Source organism: Belonocnema kinseyi, chromosome 2 (assembly GCF_010883055.1).
Source record: "Belonocnema kinseyi isolate 2016_QV_RU_SX_M_011 chromosome 2, B_treatae_v1, whole genome shotgun sequence".
Taxonomy (NCBI): Eukaryota; Metazoa; Arthropoda; class Insecta; order Hymenoptera; family Cynipidae; genus Belonocnema; species Belonocnema kinseyi.
This window is the reverse complement of record NC_046658.1, coordinates 76817862-76828893: the sequence shown is the minus strand read 5'-3', so window position 1 is coordinate 76828893 and position 11032 is coordinate 76817862.

The following is an 11032-nucleotide window of genomic DNA, read 5'->3' as shown; positions in this document are numbered from 1 at the left end:
GACCAATAGGAATGGAAGGGGACCAACGATTTAACCAATCGGTGGGTCTGGCTGTCAAAGACCGGACCCTAAACACTCCCATCATCCCCACAATGCCCACTCTACTCGGCAAAGAATAGTCCCTCCTGCTGAGAAATCCTCCTGTTTAGGTACATTCGTGTCTTCTAAAAACTCATTTGCTGTATACAATGAAGAATTATCGTCTTCTTGACAAAGTTGCCGAATTCTGAAATTAAAGGAATTTTGGTATTCAAATGAAACATGGATGTGGAGAAATAATTTGTAAGATATGCTAAACAGATATGTTTCAGGAAAAGAATACTATTCTAATATTTTATTTCGTGAAGGATATTATGTGGATAACAAAATTGTTTTCTATTGAAATTTCTAGGGAGTGTTTACTACGTAGCTAAAAAATACGGTTATTTGTACTGAAATTTCTGTACGAATAGCCTGGTTTCCAGGTTCCGCTATTCGCAAGGGAAAAAAATCAGCTATTTGATATCGAAATTTTAGTATAAGAAGCCACGCACAATACTTAGATGAAAAAATTTAAATCTGAATTGGTAATACAGGTCAAGTTTTTCAAATCCAACTTGCAAAACTGTTCGATATTTTACTTTGCAGTAACATAGTAAATTTTACATTATTGTATTGAATTCATTCGCATGCAAATGTACCTGGAAAATCATTTGAGTTTTTTTATTTTTCAAAAGAATATCAAATTTTAAAAAGTTTGTAAACTTGACCTATAGGAACATGTTTGAAAATTAATTTACATAACTGCAAAAGTAAATAGCTGGACAAAAATTACTTTAAAATTATATTTGTTTCTTTTACAGAAACAATTTAAAAATCTAACTTTTCAACCAATTCCTTTGAATTTTATGCAAGGGGAAAATTATATTGACCCTCAAGAAGAAAACTGTAAAATAGCTGCCTGTTGGATTTGGCTTTTGTCAATGTAATATTAAGCAAAAGATGTCATTTTTTTCATTATACACAAAAGATATCCAATTTGTACACTACATTTCTGACAAGAAATTTGGTAATTTTTACAGTGTCACGGTAAATTCACTGATGAAGGTTTTATTTATGTATGGAACGTTTTGTTTAATTATTAACTAATTTAATTACATTATTTTAGAACCTAGAGTCAAACTAGAGACCAGACCCTAGAGACCAGATGCTCATTATCGGATTATTAAATACCTAATAAGAGCTAAGACGCTTGAGTTGTATCTCAAACTTTATAATCATGAATTCTGATCCTAATATATTTATGATACCGAAATCCGGGAACAGATACAATATTTTGAATAACAGAGAGAGACTTTAAATCCGTTTAACCAGAATAGTTGGACGCCTACCGCTTGCTCACTACTTAAGAAAACAATCATTAACTTCTCTTCCTTGACTTTAGCTTTTATTTTGTCTCTCAAGTTAATAGGCGTATTATCGGTAAGCGCCAAAGGTTCAAATAATCAAATGATATAAGTACACCTTCAAATTCTTCGCTCTCTCTCTTTCTCTCTGTATTTTCGTAGAACCGTTTGGTTTCTTAGACCAAGTGCTGATCTCCTTGAAATTATGGCTGTTATATAGTAATTGACTTTAATTCCCTTAAACCATCTTGATTTATACTAGGTCGTAGAACACCTTCGATTTCGGAGTTAACTCGAAACCCACAAAAATGAATGGGTCAGAGGTAACCGCCCAAAACGGCGGTTACCTATACAATGGCTATGGTTCTGTAATTATATTCTTCGAAGCAAGGTACCTATAATTCTCACCTCTGCTTTGTGAAACTGAGTGAATAGTATTGGGATTTAAAATCTCGAGTGCACCACTATCGGCACGATTCAGAGTGACCCTCATTACTGTTACTCAAAATTCAAATTAACAATAAATCAATGTTTTTATTTTTGTGTAAAAAAAGTGGTGGATGGTACTTGAAGTTTAATTATATCATTTATTTATTCATGTTGTGTTCAACTTTCTTTGATATTATAACTATTGCCTTCACTATTTATCTTCAATTTTTCTTCAACCGGGTTTTTTGTTTGATGGCCTAAAGGTAATGTCATAATCTATCTGTTATTGAAAGTCTGAAGGTAGATAATCTCCTTTCTTCTTGACAGATCTGACACAAATTTAGAGCATTGTAAATTTTATGACCACTTTTGTATAGCTCCAGGTATTGTGCTAATTGTCTTCAAATAATGGATTAAGAACAACTGGTCTGTGGTTTTTAATTGTAATATACAATTTGTGAAAATAAAATAATGTTGAACTATAACTATATGGACGAAACTTTATTTGTTATACACCAATATTTTTATTATAATTATTGTTAAGTACGTGTCATAATTTATTCATTCTCATCATCCAAGTATAAAACGAAATATAATATAAATTGAATTCCACTCGCATATTTTTTGTTTCAAGCAACTGCTCTCAATTAGGCGATCAGATGATCGAGATCAAGACCCAAGAGAAAAGTAGAACGACGATCAAAAAGCACTTAAGAGTCACAATATCTAATGCTAAACATGAACCGTATAATTTCGGTACGGACACGTGTGATCAAAAATTGAGCTCATAGTAATGATAGGCAATTAGCTGATAATATTAGAAATATCGCAATTTTATCCTGATGGTAATAAAAAGCTGGAGGCTATAAAACACCAGTTTCTCTTTGTGCTCCAACTATGATACTAATTCTGGATTAAAGTAACCTTGCGAAAGCAATGTCGTCAATTAACTCTTACAACTAACATTTGAAGAGCTATCTTCCTTTTTCAGAATGTCGAAACGATTTTTCGTGCTCTCATGAAACAAGAACGCGGTCTAGAAACCACTGGATCTAATAAAATGTCGAAACGCCCTCGGGCTGTGGCCGTCATAAATAAAGGAAGATGTCCACCCGTAGAAATTAAACGATAGAAACAGGTTTCAGTCCTAAAACGATTCTGCTCCGGTACACTCATCTTCCTCCTCTTTCGTCTTCGGGGTTCTTCCTCTCGATCCTTTTCTCACACATCTAAGTTTCTAGACTTCTTTCTCCACCCTCGCACCTGGTGATCAATTTCATTTTGACAAATATATAAGGCTAGAAGGAATGAGGTAATATTCTATCTTCCTGGTTTTTTGTGCTCGGGTGTTATGCATTTGAGAAGAAGAATTCGTTGTGAAGTTGATTTATTTTTGCAAGACGATCTTCTTGGAAAAAATGTGGTATTTCTTTGATATAATATTTGGAGTCTTAACTTGTTTTTATTTTGTTTATATGAATTCTATTTATACCCTAGGAATTACGATGGGCGAACCAGCAAAAGTGACAAAAGAAGTAGATTATTCCTGATACTAAAAAGAGATCATCTCATTTGAATACAATATTTAGAACGTTCTTTTTGGTTTTAATTCATTATCACCCACGTGTAGAACAAAATTTAAGAATAAAATGTATAAATAACCTAACGTCGACCCAAGCTATTATGGTACATGATTTGGTAATTATAGGGCAACATTTATGCTCTATAATTTCGCGGAATCTTACATTATTTAAATATGACATCTTATAGACAATATTTTTGTGATATACAATATACAGCAAAATCACAGTATCAAAAGTAAAGTTTTCTGAACATGTAATAATCGCCCCTGAAAATTAAAATAGGCCTGGTTGACGATATTGTTTTGAATACTTAAATTTACTAATTTAAAAAAAGTGTTCGATTTTTCTTAAACATAAGTGCTGAATAAAAGCACTAATATGGCACCTTACAACTGTTAAAATTCTTACAGAGAATCCCAAATGATAATTTACTCTAATTAGACTACCTCCAGAGTAAGGAAAATATCAGAGATCGTTTTTCATTAGGCCCTTTACAATATGATAACGATCTTGATAAGATTACAACAATTAATTAACGATAACATCAAAACCTGCTTGGTTTTAAAACCCAAAACTGAGGGGTTCCGGAGATTTGAATGCTCACACGGCGGGGACATCAACGCTCGCACAACGATAATCCAAATTCATTTTTCTTTCAATTTAAATTCAATTTAAAAAAATGTCCATTTAGGCCTGACTTTAAAAAAATCACTAAGTTCAGAAAAAATAAAAGGGGAATTTTTTTCTTAAGAAGCACGTTTCTTCAAGTTTGGACGTTCCTAAAAACTTTATTTTTAAGTCAGAAAAATTCTGAATTGGATGAAAGGTTTCTTTTTTATGGCGGACGTTTCTTTAACTATGGGTGGTGTTTAAAAATCCAATATTCATTCTTTAAAAAAAGGAAAGGTTGACGGCCAACATACTACAGTACAAAATTGAGGAGTGAAAAGTTTTGATGAAAGGAATCATACATTTAAAAAAATGAGCTTTTTATGTCCGCGTCACAAGTTTCATCAGTTTAAAACGCTGACTTAAATCCTCTTACTTAAAATCAAAAGAAGCGTAATAGATAAGAGTAGCTGGTAAATTAAAGAAATTGTAAGAAGCTTCAAAAGGTTACAAAATCTCGCATAAGAAACTTAAAAGAACTTGAATTGAAGGGTGCCAAATCATAACAGAAAAGATCTAAGTTTTTTATTGAAAATACATAATATAAAAAATTAATTAAATATAATTACACTTGTATATTCACCGCGTTAGGTTTAAGGATATTCATAAATATAATAGCATTTATGATTATTTTATTAATCCAGAGACTTAAAAATAAAAAAAAGTAAAAACGAACATTAGATCTCTTTAAAAAAAACCTCACTAGTGAACTGGGCGCCCCTGGCTTAGGCCTAGCTTGAATGTTGAAATGGATCGAGCTTTCGCCTGCATATTGGAAAAGTTCATAAAATTGACGACAGATGGCGTAGCAGTGCCCTCTTTTTTACTTAATCCTTGCAAGTTTCAAGGGTCAGAATTTTCAAAGTGGTAATCATTTAAATTAAATTGATAAAATTGCCTAAAATAAAAAGCAACCTAAAAGTCCAGAGGCATCGAGAAATTGTCAGTATCCTATACTTACGCGATTAAAGTGAAAGTAAGAACTACTATCAATTATGAATATTATTTTCACATTAAGATAGCACGTGACTTGTGACTTGTGACAGATTAGAGAAAATGTTTAAAATTTGCACCTCTGTAATTTCATTTGTCAACCTAATTAAAAAAAAGTATTTTTTGTTGTCGTTCTGACTTTTAATAAAGAAAATAAGAAAAGCAAGAAGTTGATAATTAATTAGGGCAGGTCTAGGCTAGCCCTGAGCCAAGTTGGGCGATCACTCTGAGCCTGGCCAGATATAAATGTATTGAAAATTAATTAGCAGTCGACCAATTGATAATGTAGGCTCCAGGTTTAATGTATTACTAAACAATCGAATTTTTAAAGAAAAAGTGCTAAATCCAAAAAGATATTGAATGAATACGAATTTCTTGAAACCTTGTCCTATGTATTCGCCTAATGGAGTTATGTTGATAATTGTGAAGCTCCCACTCGACTAAATTACTAAAAATTATAATTTCTTCAAAAAAAGTGAAAAACCTTGATTCTCAGTTCATGTTACTAAAAATAGTATGAGCGTAAGGAGTCTTTGGCAAGACATTTCGAGTTGATTACGAAAAAAGCCTATTCTATTAAAAAATGTTAAAATGTGAATTTGTTTATAAAAATTGTCCATGTAATAAAATTTTTTTCTCATTGAGTAATCTAACCATACAAAATCCATACAAAAATATAGCCTATTCATGAAAAATTGGCGCAATATGCAATTGTGCATTTAGTTGTAGCAATTGCTTATGTAGTTCATAATTGTTTTTATCATTAGAAAAAATATTAAAGCAGGAGTCTTTGGCGAGACATTCTGAGTTGATTCCGCAAAAAAGTCAAGTATATTTATGAAAAAATGGGTAAAATGTGCATTTATTTACAAACATTGTGCGAATAAATAGTAAACAGAAGCAATAATGGCAAAAAGTTGCAAGTATACATTGATATCTATCATATTTCGGTTTAAAATTGCTTATTATCACAAATCACGAAAAAATTAATTTAGTTCATTATCTTGTTTATAACATACGATACACATTTACTTGCTCTAATCAACTAGATATTATATTTATTTATTTATTTATTACACTGACTTACGACTGCTTTAATTAGTTTTGAAATTCTCAAAGAAATGGTGCGCTGCATAGTTACAAAAAAGTTTAAACTTCATTATATCAAAAAGAAAATTTAATTAATTTATTTATTCATTAAAAAGATTAAAATCCTTTAATAATTGTACTCTTGGTCAATTTTGAATTAACAAAAGTACTTAAAAGGGAATCAAGAATTTCCACGGGCGAATCCATTTTTAGGCTACCCTACACTATTCATTTAATTTTGAAGTTTTTTTTGCATGAAAGATTTTTTAATTTAAAACAGATTAGTTTGCATTTTCGATAAAATGTTGTATTCAACAACAAACTTGATTTTTTTGTTAACTTTTAAGAAGAAATTTTTTTCAAGATTTTCCGATTAATCAAACAAAATATTATATCTTTGCTAAAACTATTTTGAAATCATTTTTAGTGAGTGAGTATAATGACAAAAAGACTGTTTGCAACAATACTTTCTACATTTACAAGAATTATGCATTATTTAAACAATTTTCATAAAAACATTCAGAGATTGACCATTTTTGAACGAAAAGACATAGTTTTTCTTTCATCGAATCAACTAGAAATGTCTTGCACTATGATAACTCATGCACTATGATACCTTGAAAACCTAAGTATGATAGTTAAGATAAACAAATTTTATAAATAAATGTATATAATTTGGCCATTTTTCTACAAATAAGCTTAAATTATTTTACGAAATTGAGCAAGAATTTTTTGGAGACTCATCACTACAACACCTTAAAAATTTATAAAAATTATGAACTATTTAAACAATTTTTATAAACAAATTCATTGTTTGCTTATTTTTCAACTAATAGACTAAATTTTTTACTAAATCAACTGAAAAAATATATATCTTTCCAATGAATCTTCACTATAATACTTTTCGAATTGACAATAATTATAAATTATTGTAAAAAATGTAATAAAAAACAACAGAATCATAGAGAAGGTTCATCCGAAAGATATTATTAGACGATTCCGTACACAAAATCTAAGCTTATTTGTTAAAAAAACAGCCAGAACCGGAAGTTGTTTATGAATGTTGTTGAGGTGATCAACAATTTTTGTTGAGCTGGAAAGTATTAGAGCGAAAAGGAATCGCAGAACATTCTCAGTTGATTCCGTAGAAAAATTGAGCCCTTTGGTTAAAATAGCCATTCTTAGTTGAGTGCGAAGAAAGGAGCCTATTGGTAAACAAGTATTTGAACTCTGATTTTTTTACCAAAAATTGTTTGGATATTATTACTTAATTCCGTAAATAAAAATGGAACTTTTCATATAATTGTAGTTTACACAAAACTCTGAATTTAAATGAGTTGAACATTGTCAGTCCCTAAATATAACTTTTTTTCATTAATTTCTTTATGAAGTTATATTTTTTTAGATTATACTCCCAAACTTAAAATGATTCCTATACTCTGTTCCCTGAGAGAAGATCCTTTGGGCGCGCATATGGGTTGGCGTTTCTGGATGTAGGAGTGTCCTTACCCGTTTTTTTCACACGTAGATTATTAAGTTCTCTTCTCATTGGTCCCTTGGTCTTATTTTAATATTTATTACTTTCGTTGAGTTTCTTTCTAAAATAGTTTGAATGACTTTTACGAGATGTTAGCTATAAAAGAAAAGGACCTCACCGCGCGAAGGGCTCGAGTTACAGGGGTCTACAGTAGCCACTTGAGGTTTTGACTCAGTCGCTCTTTTTTGTAATTAAAAAGTTAAAAATTAATAATTAATAATTCTGCAATCCCCGACTGAAAAGTAATTATATTCAGAATGTGAGAATTCTTCCGATTCCAACCATATGTAGTTTGTCTATAAAGTTTGAAAATTGAGGAAGTAAGCAATATCAAATTGAATATTGAGCAAAAGTTTCTGCGATTAAACTTCTTCAAACTTTCTACTTTCCTAGGCAAGCAATGTATCATTGAAATTAAAAACATTCGTAGATGCGTATTGTGCTATTTTCAAATCACTAATTGCAAAGTTTAAATTCTGTACATTTCCTTACTTTGACCTGCTGTGGACCAAAGAGCCCTGTTGGGTAAACTTATCCACACTGAGTTTGGTAAGCAAACAGGCAAGTTAGTAGAAAACATAAAGCCAGTGTCGTAAATCAATCGAAGAAAATAGTTTCTGATGAATTTGAAGAGGTTCACTCAAATTGGCTGAAACATCTCAACAAATTCCTTGTTCTTGACAAATTGAACAATGGGCTGCGCGAAGAAAACCAAAATTGGTCTCTAGACTCTCTAGACTCTAAACTCTCTAGAGGATCTTCTCTCAGGGAACAGAGTATGTATAGTTGTACCACAGATATAAGACCGTGTGTGGTAAATCTAAAAAACTTTAAAAAATAGTATTTCTGAAAAGATACAAAAAGAGATGTCAATTTTGTTGTTAAATAAAAAATTAAACAAATTTTTCATTGAAAATCCTAATACACAAATCTTTATGAAATTCACCAATCTTTTAGTGCATTAAACGAACGTCGAAATAAAATAAATAGTGAAGGCAGAAAATTGGGTCTGAATTTGAAAAAAAAGAATTCTCTATCCCCGCTCTGCACTTTTGAAATTTCACATATGTAATTTTGTGACGTAAAATTCCAATCTTTTTCAAATGTGTGAAGAATCAATTCGTAAAAATGTAAAATTCCTCCGGGCAACTTGTACGAAAAAAGGTTTTTTCACCATATTAAGTAGGTAGAGCGCTTTTTCGCTAAACTAATTTATCGAGGGATCCTGATAAAAATTCCGAATTTCCTAAGAATGATTACTACGCGTCATGCTAAACAGGAAAAGTAAGCCCGGGTAAATTCTATGAACGTGAAAAAGGACATACTTTCTCAATATTCGCTGACCTATGACTCTTTAAAGAAACCTAAGGTTTTCAAAAAGAAGCTATAACTTCAATTCTGAAGTTTGTATCTGTGCTTTGCAACTTGTAAATTTCACGAAAAAATATTCTGGATTTTAATTAAAGTAGACGCAATTTCAAGTACTTCTGAAAAAAATAATGACCTAATCCCAATAGGGCATAATTTATAATTATATAAATTTGACCACATTTGATCTATTTCGAGAAAAAAACACCAGTAATTTGCCCTGAAAAGTAGGTCACAAGTGGTCAGCTTTGGGTAGGTCATTGTTTTTTTTATTATACGAAATTGCATCTTCTTTAATTAAAATCTAAAATGTTTTCTCTTTAAATTAATAGGTTCCAAGTGCGGATACAAACTTCAGAATTGGGTGGTTTAGCCTGTTCCATGGAAAAATCGAGGTTTTTTTAAGAATCATAAGACCATAAAATCATAATTATAATTATATTTTTTTATCAGAACACCTTAATAACCCTTTTATCAAAAAAGTGCGTTAACTGTTTAATGAGGTGAAGAAGTACCAGATGTCTGGATTCAATAGAGTCCTTTAATTTGAAATTTTGGGAACTCAAACCTCAACCCAAACAATGGTTCGACGATCATAAAGTCTACTTGTTAATAAGGCTGAGAGGCGCGGTCAGTGGTTATCCATTGTATCGATCGTGATTCAAGATTTCCATGCCAAGCTTAACTTTTATTCAGTCATTTGACTTCTAACCATCAGAGAACAATTACTCTTAATGGAGTAGTGTATCCAAACAAAAGCCGTCTGGTCAAGCCTCCGATCTCGGACACTATGTCATAAATACAGCTTAAGGTGAACCATGAAATCAGGAATCTCGCTAAAAGTCATGAATTCTTATTATGAAAGTACTTAGGCCACTTAGGCCACTTAGGCACTCAGGGCGTTCCATTTCAAGGGAAAATCTGAAGTAACCGATTTTTACGATTCTCTTCCAGGTGCTTGAAGTTTGTGGAAAAGGATTTTCCACAAATTTCAAAGTTTTAAGTGATGTTTGCTATTGTAAATGTGGGTAATTTTATTCAATGGTATTTTTAGAGGGAGTGTCTATGGTCTAGACGTACCGAAAAAATCCAGCTATTTGTAAGGAAATTTTGGTACGTATAGCCACGTTCATTTTTAAGGCCACTGATGTATTTTATACTAGAAAATATCCTCAAAAACATTTGCACATAATGTAGTGTATTTGCAGACAAATGAAACATAAGCTATTTTATAAATATATTTTTGATTCCTTAAAAAATAAGTTGTAATTACAAAAGATAATGATTTCTCCATTTTCTAAATTAGAATCCAAAGCCCACTTATAGGCTAAAAAATAGTTTTCCTAATCTTGAGCAATATATTTTTTAATGTAAACTTATTTTTAATTGATATTTTTTTGTTAAATGATCTTTTCTCTATTATTATTATTATTATTATTATTATTATGGATTTGCTTTTAATTTTTGTAAATTCAAAAGGATGAAAAAGAATGGATTCTACTGTCTCTGGGGGCGGGGGTGAAAAAGGCGTCAAATTGTATTCCTAAATCATTCCGGGAGGCGAAATATGGTAGGTAGGGGAATTTTCATAAGATTAGGCCCAGACGAAAAATTCCGTAATACCAGACAGTGCTGAATTGTAAATATAAAAATTCGCTCTATCTGTGCAAATCTGCACCCTTTCAGGGTCTACCATTCAAACACAAAGGGGCGGAGTGAAACTTAGGAACAGCGTTTAGGGGCTTATAACGGTGTAATAATTAACATTACTTTCATTGGTACAATGTGGAACAATAGATTATCCCTTTTGCACCCACAACAGCATGAATCGGTCTAACAGGCCTAACTGGGATTATCTACTGAATTATGACAGGAAAGTTGTCCTCATCCACTTAAGGTAAAGTCTATGCATACATACATAGAGATAAAGAGAGAGAGAGATTTTAAATTCCTTTATTTTAATTTCTTTTTAGCTGAAT